The sequence below is a fragment of the Rattus norvegicus genome, chromosome Y (genome assembly GCF_021556685.1).
Source record: "Rattus norvegicus strain SHRSP/BbbUtx chromosome Y, alternate assembly SHRSP_T2T, whole genome shotgun sequence".
In the NCBI taxonomy this organism is placed as follows: Eukaryota; Metazoa; Chordata; class Mammalia; order Rodentia; family Muridae; genus Rattus; species Rattus norvegicus.
The window spans coordinates 72,742,819-72,763,778 of NC_141555.1; the positions used below are offsets into that span (position 1 = coordinate 72,742,819).

The 20,960-nt window shown below is 44.0% G+C and overlaps 1 pseudogene; it reads right to left on the bottom strand.

Moving 5' to 3' along the window:
• Window positions 1-19,686: 19,686 nt before the first annotated feature.
• LOC147998105 (Y-linked testis-specific protein 1-like) lies at window positions 19,687-20,444 on the bottom strand (annotated as a pseudogene).
• Between the last annotated feature and the right edge of the window lie 516 nt (window positions 20,445-20,960).

A 20,960-nucleotide genomic window follows, 5' to 3' on the forward strand; every position in this document is an offset into this window, starting at 1 on the left:
TAGACTTCCTCTTCAGAGATAACTCTACTCGGAGAATCAATCCTCTCTATACCCCACCAGGTGGAAAGGAGCTTTCTTTATTGAATTTCCATATTTCATTTTTCATTTTTATAATATATGCATCATGTGTACTCAGGGTCGTGTGCACATGTTTGTGGAGGCTGAATGACTGGTGTCAGTCTCGGGAACACCACCCACATCATCTGAAACAAAGTCTCCCATTGTCCTTGATCTCACTAGTTAGGCTAGATAGGCTGGCCCCCAAAGCCCTAGGATCCACCTGTCTCTGCACATCATCACCGTATTAATAATATACAGTATGCACACACACTCCCGGTATTTCCTTCAAACTAAGAGCTCAGACTTATGGACTACAATGTTAAAATAATCATGGGACTGGATAGATAGCTCAGCGGTTAAGAGTACTGACTGCTCTTCCTAGAGGTCCTGAGTTCAAATCCCAGAAACCACATGGTGGCTCACAACCATCTGTAATGGGATGTGATGCCCTCTTCTGGTGTGTCTGAAGATGGCTACAGTGTATTCATAAATAAAGTAAATAAATAAAAAAAATTGAATTCAGTGTTTTTGTGGCTTTCTTAGGGCTGACTCCTCTTCTCTTTCTTCTTCTTTTCCTTTTCCTCCTTGTCTTCTATATATAATGTGTAGAGGTGTTTTATTTGAACGTATGTATATGTACCTTGGGCATGCCTGGAGCTCAGGGAAGACAGCAGAAGATCTTCCCTGAAACCGGAGTTACATATGTGTGGGGGCTGCCATGTGGGTGCAAGACATCAAACCTGTGTCCCCTGCAAGAGCAGCAAGTGCTTTTAGCTGCTGAGCCGTCTCTCCAGCCCACAGTGGGGTGTGATCCTTAACGGCAGAAGGGATCATGTTCAGTCTTTCTGATCTGGTAGGAGGTGGATGCCAGAGTGATCATGAGAACTTCTGAATGAGAAAGGAAGGATGGGGTAGAAGGCTTGTTTCCTACATCCTGCAAGGAAAAGGTATCTAGAATTATAGTTACTGGAGAAACAGGGAAAGCCACATGCATACATCAGTCACCTATTAGAGTAAATGTCGACTGGATTGTCCTCTTCTCTTCTTAACAACACTAAAGTAAATGGCTCATAAAGTAGAAAGAAGTCCCCCCACCCATTTAACAGAAAGAACCTAGACATGCAAATGTTTTGACAATTAAAAGGTAGGTAATGAGAGAAACTTGATGCCTGTTTTGACTGAAGGTTGACAAGGCTTCTGTAAGCATTTGAGTTGGGAACTGCAGTGGATGTTTGGGTTTGTTACTTCTGTCCTCTGTCTGGTGGCTTGCACTGCTTGAGTGCCATCAGTCTTACAAAGATCAGAGCGTGCTGTGGTTAAGGTGGGATAACAGGAGCTTAAAAATTCGTTAATGACTAGAAATTGGAGAAGGGGGGAAGGTGGCAGCTATCTGTTTAATGAGATCTGGAATTTTCCTTGAGTTCTTTTACAGTAAGATGCTGAGTTTTGGGCAGCAGGCACAATGCTTCGCTGTAGGCAATTCTGTAGCCCTCTCTGTCAGTTAGAAAACAAAAAACCGAAAAAACACATGAGCAGCAGACAAGCTGCAAGTCTGGATCTTTTTATACAGCTCAGAACACACCTGCCTAGGGAGTGGTACCCCCACAATGGGCTTGACCCTCCTAAGTCAGTGAACAATCAAAGCAGTTCCTCATAGACATGTCCACAGACTCACAAACCTCTGGGCAGTGCCGCTGAGGCAGGGGCATTATTGAGATACTTGGGTTTCTTTCGTCTTATGGCTCTCTTCTTTCTTTCTTGAGTTAGAACCTTCTGTTGGGTTACTAGGTGGGGGAAGGGAGCCCACACAGGATGTGTACTACAGAGTCCAGCTTCACCTCTGCCTCTGGTTCTCTTGTTGGCCCTGTGGGAAGTGTTAAGTTCCTCCTCTTTCTGTTCCCACTGCTAAACTTTATAACCACTGGGTCATTAGCACCCTTTATTGTCCATGGAATAAGGAGAGAAGTGACTGTGTCATCTCCTCGGTAATGCACACTGTCCTTCCTTCTCTTGAGCCTGCTCAGGTCACTGGCTTACAGTGATAGAAGAGACAAAAGCCATAAGCACAGGCTCCTGGAAATCTGTGAGGTATCAGTCCTCCCTTCTGCCCCATGGAGTGTGTTCCAATTTCCTTTCTGTGGCTGTGATAAAATGCTTGGATGGAAAATAGTGTAGAAAAATGTTTTGACTTCAACTTTCAGGTCATGGAGGGGAGTCAGAGTAGGAAACACAACAAAGTCTTGAGGCTGATGCCACCAAGGGACTCTGCTTGATGGCTTGCTCCAGCTCCACTAGCTTTCTTATACATATCAGAACGACCTGCCTAGGGAATGGTGCTGCCCATGGTGGGCTTGGCCTTCCTAAGTCAGTCAACATTCAAGGCAATTCCTCAAAGGCCTGCCCACAGACCAACACAATAACACAATATGACATTTACTAATCCCCCCCTCACGTGTGTGTGTGTCTGTCTGTCTGTATTTCTCACTCTTCAAGTGATGCTGAGTTGATCAGAGGCTATAATTAACCAGTTTCTGCTAGCTGCAGGATGCATCTTGCTTTCTTCATTCTGTACACTCATAAACGGTGCAGAGATGTGCCCCACGTGGAACCATACCCGAGTCTCACCAGGAACTGATTTAGGTGAGATTTTTGGTTCATGAGTGAGTCTGCACTCTGACCTACTTGGCTATGAAAATGACAAGTGTTTTGGATGCCAGAGGGTAGAATTGTATTGAGTTGCATTCTCTTTAAAAAGATACGCTGACATCTCTTAGTAAATGGCATGGTGGGTTCCATGGGAAGGAAGAGGAGACAAATTACTCTTTAGAAAGAACTTTATGAGGAAATGGTCACCACCACAGACAGCCATCACAGCCATGATCAGGCCCTGAAGCAGCAGTGAAAAACCTCTGGCCCTGATGGGGAACTTCCTTAGGAGAGATGGTCCCAAAGGGAGCTGTTTTGTCTTCACTCTTTCGGCTTCAGTGTCTCAGCATGGGCAGCTACAGCATTTGTTCTGGGAAAAGTGAGGTCTGACAGAGTCCGTGAAGTGGCCCTCCTGGAGCTTACACCATCTGGAAGACCAGTCTTGCAGCTGGTCCTAGTTGGGCTCTGCTCCCTGCTGGGGACAGAGTCTACTCAGTGAGGCCCTAGATGTGGGATCTAATCCCCCATCAATTGTTTTAGACATGTTTTCTTTTTCTCATTCATCGCTTTAGAACAGGCCTGTTTATCAAGGACCACTGGTCTGTGTAATTCATCAGCTAAGGAAAATGCTCAAATGGCTTTCTTTCAGACTAGCAGGATTTTAAAAGGCAGTTATTTAATTACAGGCTACTCGTGAGAGGGACAGATAAGCCTAATAGTGCATTTTATTTAGTGTGGGAATGACACCTGAGCACAGCAGATACGTCTGTGTGTGTGTGTATGTGTGTGTGTGTCTGTGTGTGTGTGTGTGTGTGTGTGTGTGTGTGTGTGTGTGTGTGTGTGTGTGTGTGTGTGTGGTGACAGCAGTAACACTGTGAATTTCTCCCTGTCTACTCCTCAGGTTTGATGCTAACTTGGAACTTTTAATGTGACTTCAACCTCTCCCCTACACCTTTGCCTCCTTCTCTTTCCCTCATCCTTCTCTCCTTTTCTCTATCCTACAGGGAGGGACACCAGCTTTCAGTTCACAGGGTAAGAAAGCCCAAGTCTTGAAGATGCAGGCAGTTCTCTCTGTCCCTCACGGGCTGCAATCAGAACATGTCCACCTCTGAATTAGTTCTGCTGATAAAAGAGACACTCTGTTCTGGGTGTAAGCACAGAGGCATGTGGGGATGGAACCGTTTCTGTGAGAGAATATCCCTTTGGACACTGAGACACAGACACAGCAGAGGGCAGGGCATGAAGGGTGCGATAGACCATATCCTGATGGGGACTGCGAAGATAGCTCAGTGGGCAAGAGACTTTGGTCTGCAAGCCCGAAGAGTTCAAATTCTCTCTGCACCTTTGTAAAACTCCAGGCATGGCTAATCATGTCTGCAACATGGTAGGGTGGAGGCAGGTGGATTGCCAAGAGCATCCGGCCACCCACACTAGTCAAAACGGTGGGCTGTGGTTCACTGAGAGACGGAGAGCAGTGTGGAAGAGAATGCACACTGTACTCATCTCTGCACGTATGTACACATGTATGTGCCCTCACACTTGGGAAAAGGCCCTCAACTCATACACACACATGACTCCCACAACCACACCCCTGTTGAACCCTGAGTTCAGCCGCTCTATAACCTATGTGACTGAGTATTCTAGCAACACGAAATTTTACATTCTCCTTGTCTTGTAAACCCCATTTTCTGTTCAGTTTACAAACACAAGAAGCTAAACCTATGATTTCCCAGGCCCGGGATGTTGTGTCATAGCTTTTGGTCTTTCTGGAACAGCATCTGTCTATCAACAGAGGGAATTCAACAGACGGGCTTTCTAACTTACTCTCATTGACATGGAGCCATTTGAGGGTTTTTACCGGTGACTGGCATGCTCATATTTCCTTTTGAGAAGTAGATTGGACAGAATTTTCAACATCACTCAGTTACAGGATGAACCACACATCAGAGCCTGGGAACAGTGAACTGATTGTCACTGCAGTTTTGTGTATGTAGAGTATGTTCAGACAGTAGATCTGAGAGAGAGAGAGAGAGAGAGACAGAGAGACAGAGAGACAGAGAGACAGAGAGACAGAGAATGAGCTTGATCTTAAAATATCTGTTCAATGTATAATGTGATCAGAATATTACACATTATACTTCAAATGTATACAGTCTCCATTTCTCATGCATACTCGATAAATCTCAAAAAGAAAGGGAAAGGGGAGTTGGCACAGAAAGTTCTGGAAGGGGCTAGGGAGAGAGTCTAGCAGTTAAGCACTCTCTCCCCAGAAACTTACATAGATGCCCTGTGGATGTGGAGACCATCCTATAAGTCCACCTTGGAAGGCAGAGGCAGGATGCCCAGAGCACGCTTTCTGGAAAGATGACACATACCAAAAGGAGCTTTGCCTGTGAGTGAGAGTAGCTGCCACAGTGAACAAGACAGACAAGACATTAAGGATATTTCCTGAATGTACCTTGTTCTTCCACATGTGTGTGCATGCTCATGTGTTAACTAGGTGACTAATTATTTCTCTCTCTCTCTCCTCTCTCTCTCTCTCTCTCTCTCTCTCTCTCTCTCTCTTTTCCTCTCTCTCTCTCTGTAACACACACACAGAGTCTCTCTTACACACACACACACACACATACACACACACACACACACTGAACAAAAAAGTTAACTTCTGGATGAGGGATGCCCAGACTGGATGGATAAAATCAGAAATAACAAATTGTGTTGGAACTCGCTCTGAAGGAATAAGGGGACCAGAGGGAGAGTTGTGAGTGTGGCTGTCTGCTTGTGCCAAAGTGTAAGGCCATATAAACCCAGTGCCACCTCCTCCAGGATCGAAAATTCACAGCTCTAGCTGAGTTATAGTTAGTCAGTGATGTCTGCTGTGTGTGTGTGTGTGTGTTCATGTGTTTCACAGTGTCTAGGATCCCATCTACAAAATCTGCACAGATAAATCCCAGAATAGACGGGTGGAGACTCTGGAAGCTCCCCTCCCCCAACTGAGGAACTACTGGCAACTGATGAATACAGGGCAGAGGGCCCGTTTTCTTCATGGATTTGGCCCCTGACGGCTGTCCATGCTCCCCTGGATGTTTGTACCCACCCCCACACATCTAGTCAGAATGAAATGGACTTAGCAGTTTCTATTAAAATGCAGATGGAATTAGGAGGGAGGAAAAAGGAGGGATTTGAGGGGAGGGGATGGGGATGTATTCACTCAAACACATTTTGTGTATGTACCAAGTTCTTAAGGAAAAAAAATAGAAACAAAGTAAATAAATGAATAAATAAATACAATAATAAATGAATAAATAATAAATAATAAATAAATAATATAATAAATAAAATATAAAACTAAGTAAATAAATCTGCTCGTGTGTGCACCTGTGCATGGGTTTATGTCTGTGTGTGGGGGAGGGTTGCAGCACCCTGCTACAAGAGGATACCATGCAGTATCTTTCTCATTGTCTCTGCCATTTTCTTTTGATGCACTGTGGTGGTTTGAATACGCTTGACCCATGGGAAGTGCCACTAGTAGGAGGTTTGGCCTTGTTGGAGAAAGTGTGTCACTGTGTAGGCCTGCTCTGAGGGCTCCTAGTATTCAAGCTCTGCCAATGAGGAAGATGGATGCTCTTCCTGGCTGCCTGTGGCTGCAAGTCCCTTTCTGGGCTGACTTCGGGTTTAGATATAGAACACTCTCCAGCACCATGTCTAGCTGGACTCTGCCATGCTTCCCCCCATGATAATAACGGACTGAACCTCTGAAGCTGTAAGCCAGCCCTAATTAAACGTTTCCTTTATAAAGAGTTGCCTTGGTCATGGTGTCTCCTAACAGCAATGGAACACAAACTAAGACAGGTGGTGTCTATGCCTGATCCCAAACTCTCAAATTTTCATCTGGGCTGGAAGCCAGCAAGTGGTTTCACCCAGCCATCTTCCTCAGACCCATCCTGTGGTTTTTAAGGCTTACCAGATGATTACGGTCAACATGCAAACACAAATTAGAGATGGCAAGTGCATCTTGACCTTTCCTTGTTTTGGTATATTTGAGTTGTTTCAGTGTCTTGATTTCACCTTGTTTCCGTATATTTGAGTTGTTTCAGTGTCTTGATTTTATCTTGTTTTGGTATATTTGAGTTGTTTTAGTGTCTTGACTTCACCTTGTTTCGGTATATTTGAGTTGTTTCAGTGTCTTGATTTCATCTTGTTTCAGTATATTTGGGTTGTTTCAGTTTATTTGAATGATAGCTGAGGATTGGGAGACTTAGCACGAAATTGGAAGGAGAAAGTAAGGATGCAAAGATCTATCGGATCCCTGCCATTTGCCCTTGCATTCAACATTTCATATTTAAAAACAACAACAACCACCACCAACGACAATAGTCAACAACAAGGCATGCATGCAAAAGACTGGAAGAGAAGACTCTAAAGGGCATAACATACTTGTAACCTCACATTCTCCGCTAAAGCCTCATGTATTGATCAGATGGATTTTGTTGTCAAACCCTAATGAGTAATCCCTAGATGGGAGCCCCATAACACCGAGATGAATGACATCATGGTCGATGGGATAGGCAGAGCTTGCGATTTTCTTTCCTTGTAAAATCAACCCAGTAGGGAACTAATAACAACAGCTCACATATATAAATAACAGAGCCTTTCACACTGAGGATTGGAATTGTTACTATATATCCCAGTTCTTTGCATTTTATTTTCATTCGTGTGTTGTTTTCAGTGCCATGCTTGCTACATAGAAAACTGTGCATTTTCTACACTGTGTATCTTTTTGGGGGTGCACTCTGTAAGCTAAAGACTAAATCAACCCATATCAAAGGGTTCCTCCCTGTCCTCTTTACAGAACTGAAATTAAACTGTTTTCACAAAACATTTCGCACTTGCCTGGCTCATTGCCGTTAGGACTTGAGTGTGAAATTTCCCCAGGGTCTCAGCTGTGGGAACACTTTGTCTCAAGCTGATGGCACTGTCTAGGAAGGTGGAGGAATCTTTCAGGCTGTGCCCTTGCAGAAGTAGGTCACTGGGGCAGGAAGGAGGGAGCTGGCTGGTTCGGACCGAACTCTTGGCTGCCTGATCCACCCAAATATAAGAAGGACTCATGCAGGCTCTCAGTGACACAGATCAATACACTGTTGCCATGTTTTCATTGCCACAACAGTCTGAACCAAATGACTGTGACTGTGTGCCCTAAACACACCTCTATTCCTTTATTTTGATTGTGGCATGAATTTTGACACCTTGACATAAAAATAATGTAAGTGTACATCTGCGTGTGTGTGTGTGTGTGAGAGAGAGAGAGAGAGAGACAGAGAGACAAGAGGTAGAAAGAGACCGAAAGAGGGAGAAAGTTCATTACATTAAGTACGTATAATTTGCTCCTTGAATCATAAGGCAGTCAATTGGTTTGATTTATGTTCAATATTTTAATTCTTTAGAGTCACACAGCCTTATATTACGTAGCTAAAGCTAATAGACTAAATTTTTTATTAAATAATAAATTGTCTTTATTCTTGAGAATTTCATACATGTATACAAGGAAAAATGGCCATAAACTCTTCCATTTCACCCTCTGCTCTGCCCAAATTCCCTGCCAATAACCATCCCTCAAAATTCATATCCTCTTTCCCAACCTATAACCACTAAGCCCAATTAGCATTGGTTATGTACTTATGGGTGTGTGACCATCTACAGGCGTGTGGGAATTCTACCAGTGACCAAACCCTCAGAGAAGAATGACTCTTTTACCCCAGCAGCCATCAGGACCCGAAAACCTCCTCAGTAAGGGATCCTGTCTAGCTGGTAGTCCTTTATAGACCTATGCAGGTGACCACAGCTGCTGTGAGCTCACGATTGCAGCAGCCACGTCCTGTCCTGAAGGCAGCAAACCACAGCCCTTCTTCCCACTCTCTGGGTCTTACACTCTTCCCACCTCCTTGTCCAAGATGCTTTCCGAGTCCCAGGAATTTAAAGAGACTGAGTGCTCATCCATAAATGGGGCATCTTTATTGCTTCCCACGCTAAACTGCTCTCTTAAGAAACTTTATTTTAGGGCTGGAGAGATGGCTCAGTGGTTAAGAGCACTGACTGCTCTTCCAAAGGGGCTGAGTTAAATTCCCAGCTACCACATGGTGGCTCACAGCCATCTGTAATGGGATCTGATGCCCTCTTTTGGTGTTTCTGAAGACAGTGACAGTGTTCTCACATACATGGAATAATGAATAAAGCTTAAAAAAAAAGAATCTTTATTTTAATGTTTACTGGAACCAGCAACTTTTTCTTTTTATTAACCTTTATAACATGTACACACACACACACACACACACACACACACACACACACACACACACACACACATACACACACAGACAGAGAGAGAGAGAGAGAGAGAGAGAGAGAGATCTAAAGGACTAAAATACACTCCTAAGTCAAAGATAAAGCCCAGACACTTGTCAACAGGATGGTGGAGAGTTAAGGGTGGAATGACCATGGAGCCTCCAGAAGGCAGGAACCAGAGACAGTGGCTCTACCAGGGAGGGCGTCTCCTGTTTTTCGATGCCTTCAAGACCATGATTGGTGAACTGCAGACCAGCCATGTGGGTGTCAGCCTGCAAAGTGCACTTTGTATGGAGACTGACGTGTGCTGCGCAGGCTGCCTTGATTCCCTCTCACGTCTAGGATTCCTAGGAGAGTAGGAAATGTTTCACCCGGTTCAGTGAAGCTTGTGAATCTGGAAGCTAGTGCTAAAACTGGACACTTAAAAGTTACTAGTTATTAGAAATTGTGTTTAAATTTAAAAATCATTTCCTCATTTGTGTGGGCTCACCCGACCCGTGTAGGCAGTGCTTACTGATTGATCATGGCGCTGTACACTTCCGACCTCATACAGACCCTGACAAGGATTACTTCCGGTGCTTTGTGCCTTATTATTTCTCTTTCCAAAGGAGGTGCAGACTTGAGCCATTTCCGGTGTCAGCACTGAAATGACGTAGTTCCGGTTTCTCACAGGCTTCCAGCATCTAGGTTGAGTGCTTGACATGGGACATCCCAGGCACGGCGTAGCGTTCTGTCGGGCTGATCAAGAGGGATCTCTGGTTTGGATTGTTTTCTCTGCCCAGAGCACATGGATTAAATTCGCAGACCCCATGAGTCTATTGTGGTTTCTGTGAACACTGTGTTGTTATTACCTTTTCAAATCCTCTTAGTTCTTGGCCGAGTCGCTGACAGCTGCCTCGCTCTGTGAACTGGCTGCCGTCGTTCTATTACAGCGATTTGATCGATGTGTCGCCTTCATTTGTTAGCTCTCCTAGCTCCATTTTCTGAGAAAGGCTACTTCCCTCTGTGCGCATGGACTCAGTTGTTGGACGCTACCTCTTAGGAGGTCATGGGCCCTTCCTTTGAGGCCCTGCATCCCTGCAGACAAGGAACTAATGTCTTTGAAATAAAATCCAGTAACTCCACGGTGGCTTTTTCATGCCTTTTGAAAAATCCGAGGACAAGTCTTTTCACTGGTAGCTATTCACACGAGGTAAACTCTTTTTTTTTTTTTTTTTTTTTTTTGGTTTTTTTTTCGGAGCTGGGGACCGAACCCAGGGCTTGTGCTTCCTAGACAAGCGCTCTAACCACTGAGCTAAATGCGCAGCCCCACACGTTACACTCTTAAGTAGAGATATCCAACTTGCGTTTTAATCCAAATATCAACAAACACATGAGTTACCAGTAGGTTTATTGAAAGAATGAAGTATGAGTTTGGACACTCCTTTGTCTCTCTATCTCCCTGGAACACAATTTTTCCCCTTTGAAACGTAAAATTTCTAATTTTATTCAAGTCCATTAACAATCCACATTGTTCTTAATTTTTTGATGGGAATGACTTTAGTTATCTACAGACTGACCTGCTCCACCCCCCTCTTTCCATGACTAAAAGGAAGGCTATTTTAAAAAACAGTTCTGCCTAATGGAAACCTAGTTTTTTCTCTTGTTAAATATTATTTCTTGACTTCGGGATAATTTTTTTAATACCAATAAGGCACTAACTGTTCTCTAGGTGTCTCCCCCTCTCCCATATTCTTTATTCTTTGGGAAACATGGGGTGAGCTCCCTCTATGCTCATTATCAAATGCTTCTGATTTGATTTGTGGACAAAAGCAACCTACCGTCTGTCTTCTTCTAGTGGTGTTCCTTTTCAGGGAAAGAGAAATACCAAAGCCTGCCTGAGAATTAGGATTTTTCAAAAGTCTCATCTCAGTGTGGATTCCAATTTCCAAAGTTGACATTCATTAAGGGGAACGGATATGAACTTCCCATCACGGTTTGGATGTGTATTATTATCTCTTGTTATATTTATTTTCCCTTTGTGACTTGAGAAGTAAGCTACCCACAGAGAAAAAGAGCTATCGAACCAAGTTCCCATCTTCCCCTCTCTGTAAGTTGAGATTTCTAAGGCTGAAGAGGAGAATAAAGAAAAATGAAGCGAGTCTGCAGATGTTGTCCATGTACTTCCTAGAACAAGAAACAGAGAGACACATGTTACGTGAACACGTGTATCAGATGGACCAATGAAATTGCACGGGCCCTGGCTAGATCTAAAATCCCTGTAAATGGTGTGTGTGTGTGTGTGTGTGTGTGTGTGTGTGTGTGTGTGTGTAAACCTAGGTGTATATGTATATGTATATATGTATGTATGTCTTAGGGTTTTACTGCTATGAAAAGAAACCATGACCAATGCAAGTCTTACAAGGACATTTAATTGGGGCCGGCTTATAGGTTCATAGGTTCAGTCTATTATCATCATGGCAGGATCATGGCAGCATCTAGGCAGGCATGGTGCAGGAGGAGCTGAGCGTTCTACATCTTCCTCTGAAGGCTGCGAGAAGACTGGCTTCCAGGCAGCTAGGGTGAGGGTCTTAAAACCTGTACCCACAGTGACACACCTACTCCAACAAGGCCACACCCACTCCAACAAGGCCAAACCTCCTAGCAGTGCCACTCCTATTTGTCACTATTTGTCCTTAAACTTGAAACTTATTCATAAAACTGTTCAATGGACAACAGGTAACTTTTTTTTTATTTTTAAAGATTTATTTTATTATATATCAGTACACTGTAGCTGTCTTCAGATACACCAGAAGAGGGCATCGGATCTCTTTACAGATGTTTGTGAGCCACCATGTGGTTGCTGGGAATTGAACTCATGACCTCTGGAAGAACAGTCGGGTGCTCTTAACCACTGAGCCATCTCTCCAGCCCAACAACAGGTAACTTTAAAGAAATAAATACAGAAGTATTAGAGAAATAGAGAGGAAGATGTGTGCCTTAGATACTGTTCTATTGCTGTGAAGAGACACCATGACCAAACCAATTTATGACAGGAAACATTTAATTGTGGTCTTACAATTTCAGAGGGTGAGTCCGTGGACCATTGTGGTAGACACCATGACAGCAGACTGGCAGGCAATCAGGCCTGGCTGGAGTAGTTCCTGAGAGCTCACATCCTGCTCCCGAGATGAGAGCTAGAGAGAGAGAGAGGGAGAGGGAGAGGGCGAGGGAGAGGGAGAGGGAGAGGGAGAGGGAGAGGGAGAGGGAGGGAGGGAGGGAGGGAGGGAGGGAGGGAGAGGGAGAGAATCCCGGTGGGCTTTTGAAATTTCAAGGCCCCCACCTCCCATTTACACATCTCTTTTAACAAAAACACAACTCCCAATCCTTTCTAAACAATCCACAAACAGGAAACCAAACACATTCAAGTATTTGAACATCTGAGGGTCACACTTATTCAAAATCCTAAAGTATGTTTTTTTTTTCTTTTAAAAGAAATCAAGTAATGAGTGTCCAGCCCATTTGGTAGTACATTTCATTTCTCAGAGGTTAGGGTTATTTGCATAACAAGTATCCAATCAAGTCATATCTCTCGCATAAGCCAAAGGCATCATACATCCTCCCTTTCTTCTTGATTGTCCACATAGGAGTTACAGAAACATATCCCTTCATCATGATTTAGTTCAAAGCATGGAGAGCTATTGATGTGCAATTAATTGCTATTCATAATGGGATAAAACAGAAGCCAACATGATTGAGTCTATTGTTGCTGGGAGCTGAAAATTCCCTTCTATTTAATAAAACGTGATAAATATGATTTTAACCCATGCCTAGAAACCCCAATGAAGCCTTTAGTTTATGTTTGTTTCAGTTTTTCCAGATCATTCTCTGTGATACACAAACCTAGAGGAGGAGAACTGTGTGGAGTCACTGACACACACTGAACTAAGGATTCATTTGCACAATAAGGAGATATATTGTGTCCTCTGAGAGTTGGCCCCAGGAATCCCAATGATCTAAAACTCCTCAGGTTCCTTGGAAAAACGACACTGCATTTGCATATAACATATGCAAGCCTCTCCTATACTCTAGTCATATTTATATGTGTGTATGTGTGCATGTGTGCATAGAGACATGTAAGTGCAGAGGCTGGGGGAGAGTAGAGCGTGTCCTGCTCCTTCACTACCTACAGTATTCCCTTGTGACAGGGTCCCCTGCTGAACCTGACTTGAGGCTCACTATCAGGAAGCCCCGGTCATCCTCCTGTTCCCATAGCAAGCACTGGTGTTTGCATGTGCGAACACACACTTGGCTTTACCCCTCTGCCGTCACCCTAGACCCTCCTACATTTTAAATAATATCTGAATTACTTTTGTACTTAGTGAAATGAAATCATGAGGGGCAGTTATTTAGGAGATGACAAGAAAAATGGTTTGTATGTGTTCAGTACAGATATGGTATTTATAAACCGCTTTTATTAGTTCCTTGAGATCTTCGTACATTATATATTGATAGAATTTACTTCTCACGTCTCTTCCTAACTCCTCCCAGATCCATCCCCACCTTTTCCCTTCTCCCAAATTCAAGCTCTCGTTCTGCCCTCTGTAATAACCCACTCAAGTCATTTATGCTGCCCATAAATTCATGGGCATTGGGCAAGCCCCTGCAGCCTGGCCAGCTTATCACCAGCTACATCTTTGTAGAAAACTGACTCTCCCTTTCCTGTCAGCTAGGGCTGAGGGATAGTGGTTCTGTCGTGTATAGAAGACACTGCTTTGTTCTGGTTCTCACTGACATCTGTATCTTATATTTCCACTCCCTCTTCCTTGAGGGTTCCTAAGACTCAACTCCTTGCCTTTTTGCCTCTCTCTGTGAGTCTGTGTATATGCATGTGTGTCTATATTATAGATGTCCCATTTTACATTCAAGCAAACGCCTGGTGGGGGGTGTCTTTACAATTGACTGCTGACGGAATCTCACCCCAGACAAAATGCTGCTATGAAGACATGGTGTAGCTCAGTCCCAAAAAGAAATAGGAGATGTTGAGAAACCTTCCCAGCTGTTTCTAATGTGAGGTGAAGTTTAGACCTCTGACACAACCTTCTGTCCCTACCCTATGGGTTTAAGATACACATTGTCCCAGTACAATGTTCAAAGGTGGGACTATGAAAAGCGATTGGACCCTGTGGGCTGTAATCAATGAGTTCATCTGTTGATGGATGTGTATGAAGATGGCGGGAAACGAGGAGATAGGAAATTAAGGGATGTGGTCATTTGGGACGTGTCTTGGAGGGAGTTTTCTTGTCCATGGTCTCTTCCTGTGTTGATGCTTCTTGGATGCCAGTGAGGTTAGCAGTTGAGCTCTACCATGCCCCTTTCATGGTCATGTGACCATGGACCAAAACCTATGAAACCATGAAACAAAATAAGTTTGTTTACTATGTGAGTTGTTAGGCAACTTGTAAGAGTGATGAATGGGATTAACATGAAAGTGGCCAAAAGTGATGCTGACCATACCAGGTCAGGTCCAGATTTGATGTACGAGGACCCGTGACTTAATCCTTTAAACTCTTTGTCTGGAGGCTGCACGCTAAGAGAAGACCCAATGCTTCCTAAGTAGTTTCATCCAGAAGATTCTGCCAATGTATCTGTCGTCTTAGCAAATCAAGAAACTCCTGTTTCCCGCTCTGGTCCTTCTCCTGACTTCTCTTCTGTGTTTTTAATAGACTTCGATATCGTATGAAATAGTTTGAAATGAGTATTAAAAAGGGAAGTAAGCTATAGATTTTGCTTTAAAATCATTAAATTACACACTTAAAATAAATGGATTTTTTAAGTATGTAAATTATACTTCATTAAGGCTGCAGAAAAGGCTTGGCCAACTATGATGCTTGTCGTGTGTTTTGCTATTTGTCATAGTTCCTGTGACATTGCTCTTAATAGTAGTGGGTTTTATTACAGATGAATCAGACACCAGGGTAACCATGCAGGGAGAGCACTCCGTTCTGTCAGGGAAAAAAAAATCAACTCAAATCCATTGACTTTTTGTTGAGGGTTTTCCTGGTAGCAGCTGAGTTGGCTGGAAGTTAGACAGCTATTGGGAGAGAGCAAAGATGGAGAGAGCACAATGTTTACAGGGATAACTGAAGGTTGTGCTCACAAAAGGGTCTGAGTCTCAAGGAGTGCAATTGCAGAAGCTCCAGCGGATGATGGAGCTGAGGCCTAGGACCCTTGCAAGACGGCCATTATATGTTTTGTGATGTCATAGTCAAGTGTGAGATAAGGCTAGATGAAGTGGAAAAATTTTGGTTTCTTTGGAAACTCACTTGTGTCACAGGATGTTTTTCTGTAAGCTATGTTAGGAGAGGATGTTTTGCTGAAGCAGAAACATGAGAAGGCATATGATATTTAGCTGGAGCACATGCTTGAAGGGGGACAGGATGTTTATGGAGAACATAATTGTAATCCCACATAGAGGGAGAGGACATTTTTACATTGCTACACCTTGCAAGGCTTCGATGGTCTTTGCTGGTCTTCGTTCCGTAATGAGAAATGCACAAAAGAACCTGTGCTATCCGGGATGCTTCTGAATGCTTCTGCTGCTTCTTGTTGGTTTGTTAGAGCCTTGTGGTATCTGCCAGGTCAAGGCACTGCTCCTGATTCATGTTTTGCATATACTATTGAGCAGTACTGCACAATGAAGATTGAAGTTACCCCAAAGAATTAATTCTAAATAGGTCCACAACTCTCTCCCTTTTCCTATCAACTTTCTCCCTCTGCTGCCTCTGGTTGGTGGGCTAGAAGGGTGGTTACAGTGTTTAAGAACCCTAAATAAAGTAGGTTTTGAAAAAATCTAAGCCTACAGATAAATTCATGGGTTTTGAGAAAGGGCTATGTCTCCTGCTGAGAGGAGATGATATGTAGGTTGTGACTTTTTGGTTGTGTGGTCTACTGTGACCCATTAAGTGGCCAGTGACTGACAGTCTACCAGTAAGTGCAGCACACACTAAAATGCTTTTGCTTGGCATTGGGAGCTGTAGAATGTATTCATTTCTTGTCACATATCCTCAAGTTTTCATGTTGGTGACAGTAGTTACTCTTCAGTTCTACCATACAGGACGTGGGTCTATACACTGAGAGAAGAGAGTGGCTGGTGGTGAGTATGTAACATGAAGTAAGAGAATCATTACTGTGCTGGGTCTCTCTCTTTTTTTTTCCCCACTTGACAATCTGGAGTCAACTGAGAAGAGAGACCAATTCAAGAACTGCCTCCTTAGATTAGTCTTTGGGTAAGTCTATGGAACATTTTCTAGATTAATGATTGTTGTGGGAGGGCCCACCATTGTGGGCAAGTTCATCAGTAGTCATGTGTAAAAAGAATAGCCTTTTAGGCTGTAAGAAATAGTAATGGAGCAATCCAAGGGGAGTGTGGAGGTTTGAATAAGAAGGGCTCCCACAGTCATATATTTGAATATTTAGTTAATAGGGAGTGACAGTATTTTCAAGGATCAGAAGGATTAAGAGGTGTGCCTAATTGGAGGAAGTGGGGGTGTCGTCAAGGGTGGGATTTGAGTTTTCAAGAGCCCCATGGTTTCCCAGAGTTTCTCTCTCTCTCTCTCTCTCTCTCTCTGTGTCTCTCTCTGTCTCTCTTTATCTCTCTCTTTATCTCTCTCTGTCTCTCTCTGTCTCTTTCTCTGTCTCTCTCTCTCTCTGTCTCTCTCTACCTCCCTCTCTCTGTCTCTCTCTCTCTCTCTCTCTCTCTCTCTCTCTCTCTCCTTACAGAGCAGAGCTCTCTATTGCTCCAGTGTTATGCTCCCTGCCATGATGATGGACCAGACTTCTGAAACTGTAAGGGAGCCTCCAATTACATGCTTTCATTTATAGTAGTTGCCTTGACCATGGTGTCTCTTCACAGCAACAGAACAATGACTGAGACAGGGAGCAAGCCAGCAAGCAGAGCTCCTTGCTACCGCTTCAAGCTCCTGCTCTGGTTTCCCTCAGTGATGGTCTGTAACCTGTAAGACAAATAACCCTTTACTCCCCAAGTTAGTTTTGATCATGGCATTCATCACAGAGAGAAGGAAGCAAACTAGAAAGTCACAGGTCAGTACATGAGAAAGTCTTACCTTTAGATTAAAACAAAGTGTCTATACATTTCTATTTGTGGTTATGAGGTAAGCTTCTGTGGCTCTAATAGACACACTGTTTGTATAAGAAATTGTCTTACTTAGGGATCCTATTGTTGTAAGGAAACACGATGACCAAAGAGCAAGTTAGGGAGGAAAAGGTTTCTTCAGCTTACACATCTACATTGCTGCTCATCAGGAAAGGAAGTTGGGACAGGAACTCAAACAGGACAGGATCGTGGATGCAGGAACTGAGGCAGAGGCTATGGAGTGGCACTGCTTACCGTCTTGCTCCTCATGTCTTGCTTAGCTTGCTTTCTTCTAGAACCCCGGAACACTAGCCTAGGAATGGTGCCCCTCACAGTGGGCTTAGCGTTCCCCCACGAAAACTAAGAAAATGCCCTACAGCTGGATCTTATGGAGGCATTTTTTCAACTGAGGCGCCCTCTTCTCTGATGACTCTAGCTTGTGTCTAGTTGGCATAATATCAGAGCGGTGGTTCAATGTGATTGTTCCATGGGAAGTGTGGCACAAGTAGGAGGTGTGGCTTGTGGGAGTAGGTGTGGCATTGTTGGAGGAAGCATATCACTGTGGGGGTGATATGCTTCTTCTCCAACACCATGTCTGCCTAGACGCTTCCATGATTCCTGCCTTGATGAAAATAGACTGAACTTCTGAACCTGTAAGCCTGCCCTAATGAAATATTGTCCCTTATAAATTATTTTGGTCATGATGTCTTTTCGCAGCAATGAAACCGTCAGAAATCCAGTCAGTATAAAAACCACCAAATAGCAGAATTAATCAACGATAGAAAGTATTTTCAAGTCGTGCAGTGAGAAACTTATTATTGAGAGAAGAAACAGCAATGAAGAGTCCAAGATAAGGTTGTCTCCAAAGACATTCTTGGAGTGTAGATGTGGCTCAGAGAGACCTCATGGAGTGCACAGGGGCTTCTCAGGAGGAGAGAGCTACATGGTCAGGAACCGCAAAGCATTTTAAAGCATGGCAAATGGCATAGGAAAGAGATCAGCACCTCTGCATTGGAGGCACTGTCAAGAGTTCTCTGAGGATAAGCTTCCAAGTGAGTCAAAGATGGGAACCTCCTGGGCTAGATACGGTAACAGGGCCCACAGTTGTAGGAAGCCATCCAGTCGAAGGAGAGCCAGGCAAGACAAGCCAGTGCAGGAGCTCTTTGTGGCCATCTGGGGCATTGAGAAGAGACCTCCAAAAATATTACAGGATGCAACAGAGTCTATCAGTGCTCAGGGAAGCTAAACACAGGATCCACGTAACACCTGACAGAAGATCACGGCATCCTCATCTTCCCTTTTAAATTACTTTTTACTGATCATACAAAATAATGGGCTTTATGATACTTTCAGTAATCGATCGATATAAACTTAGTGTGGCATTCACTACTCTTGACTTATCCTCGTCAAAATGTCCTCTGGGGAAGACTCCCCCTCACATCCACCTTCTGTAGTGATGGTTGGCTGTTCTTTAAGGAACCAAAGAGACCAATATGGATGTGGCCCAAGTTCAACACATTCTAGACCATTTCTATTCTTCCAGGGTTTCCTGCTTCACTTTTTGAGAACTCCGTCTTGGAATTTTTTTGTCCGTCAGTGTCCTCTCCTCCTTCATGTGTTCTTTAGTCTTCTTTCCACATCATCATCAATTTAATCCTTCTTACCCTCATCCTGGTCTCTTCTCTGCATGTGAATGTTTGTTTAATTAAAAAGATGACTTTAGGGGCCTGGAGAGAGGACCAAAAGGATCAAGAGCTTGTCTGCTTTGAAAGAGGACCTAGATTTGGTTCTTTGAGCTCATGTCCAATGGCTCCCAACCACTTTTAATTCCAGCTCCACGGGACCTGACTATTCTTGTCTCTGTGTTCTCCTGTGTTCATGCCCTGCCCCCACCCACATAATTAAAAATAATACATCTTCAGGTGAGAAACATGTTTCATTAGGTTTCGTTAGTCAAACAATCCCCGATCTTCTCTGATTCTGAGTCTGCTTGGATCAGTTTATTGGGTTTCGCCTTGAGTACCAAGACCACCTCCCTGTTACTTGCGACTCTTTCCCCAACTGTCTGTTTCTCCCTCAAACTTCACCTCAGAGAGTCTATCTTTTTCTGGCCCCTCTCCACTGCTTCCTAAACATCCATCTTTTTTTTAACCATGCCATCCCTTCTCCTCTAAGCCTCATCTCCAGTTCTTTTCTTTCCCTAAAGACCAGACCAGCTCAGGCCTGTTTGTTTTAGTCCATGTGACATTAGACTTACTGTCCACAGCCTTGACCTTTCCGGCTTCCTCTCCATGTTCCATCCACAAAAGCCAGTATCCTCCACCAAACTGTTCACACACAACATGTCACATCGCACATTTTAAATTTAGAGCAAAAACAAATTCCACTGGAAAAGATACTGGGGTTGTCAAAGGCCCTTGGGTATCTGAAACACAGAAAACAAACATTTTCCCCCAATCCTATAAATTCCCCATCTATGTCCCCCACACTTTCTGCATTTCACCTTAACGGATCATTTTTACCAGATTATAGACATAGATGTGGACGTCGCCATCAAACTTGATGAAGTACACGGAAGTCTTGGCTGGAACTTGGTAAATGACTTTGCCAATCTTTTTGGATCCGTCGCTTCTGGTAAACTGCACACATTGACCTGTTAAGATGTCGGTGTCAACGTCTGACTTAACCTCTGCTGGAGGAGTCTCTGGAATGATACGGAGGTTACATTCTGTGTAATCATCCAGGAGCTGGTAGATGTATAGTTCTGGATCTTTCTCGTAGGTGATGTAAAACCAGTCCTTCATGACCAGCACCTGGGCTAGGACCACCCCCCTCCAGTAGTCCTTAGAGCCATGTTTGCCCTCAAATTTATGCTCCACAGCTCAGCTAACCATGGCACTTGCGAGATGGGCATCTTTCACTTGAAGAAACACTACTTTGTGAGGCAAGACCTTAAGCTTTAAAATCCTCACATCACTGTGAAGTTCCAGTCCATAGACACACTCACTTCCATCATACTTGACCAGATAGAGAGAGGGATTTGTGACAGTTGATCTAGAATGATGGCCTTCCACTGGGTGACAGACTCATCACCTTCCTTCCATCCGTGAGAAATTCTGCAGCCCACAATGTTCCCCAGGGCCTGGGGAGAAGGCCTCCTCCTCCTCCTCCTCCGCTTTTGTGTGGATGGTGGGCTCATCCTCCTCAGAGACATCCTCTTCTTGGCTGTAGACCAAGTGTGGTAGGCCACGGCACTCCTGGTCCACTGTCTTGTGGCTATCGTTCTGTGTTTAGGCTTCATACTTACCTGTGGCCTGGGTTTGAAGAGCTCGCCTGAAGACACAATGCTGTTGCCTCTGTCATGTGAGTGCCTGCAAGAACAATGGGGGTGGGGTGGAGGAGGGCATTGGATCAAGGCTCTTGTCTAAGAGAACTTTGGAGCAGGTAAGGAAGGCAATGGTAAACAGGTTTGAGCATCTGAATCTAATTCTGTCATAATCAGAAGTTTGTAGGAGGGCTGGGCAATGGTGGAGCACACCTTTAATTCCAGCACTCAAGAGGCAGAGGGAGGCAGACCACTGTGAGATCAAGGCCAGCCTGGTCTACAGAGTTAGTTCCAGGATAGCCAAAGCTACCCACAGAACAACCCTCTCTCAAAAATCAAAATCTAAAGTTCAAAGGGAAATGAACAAATGGTTCTCTACAGCTCAGAATAAGATATTCGGACACGGGGCTGGGGATTTAGCTCAGTGGTAGAGCGCTTACCTAGGAAGAGCAA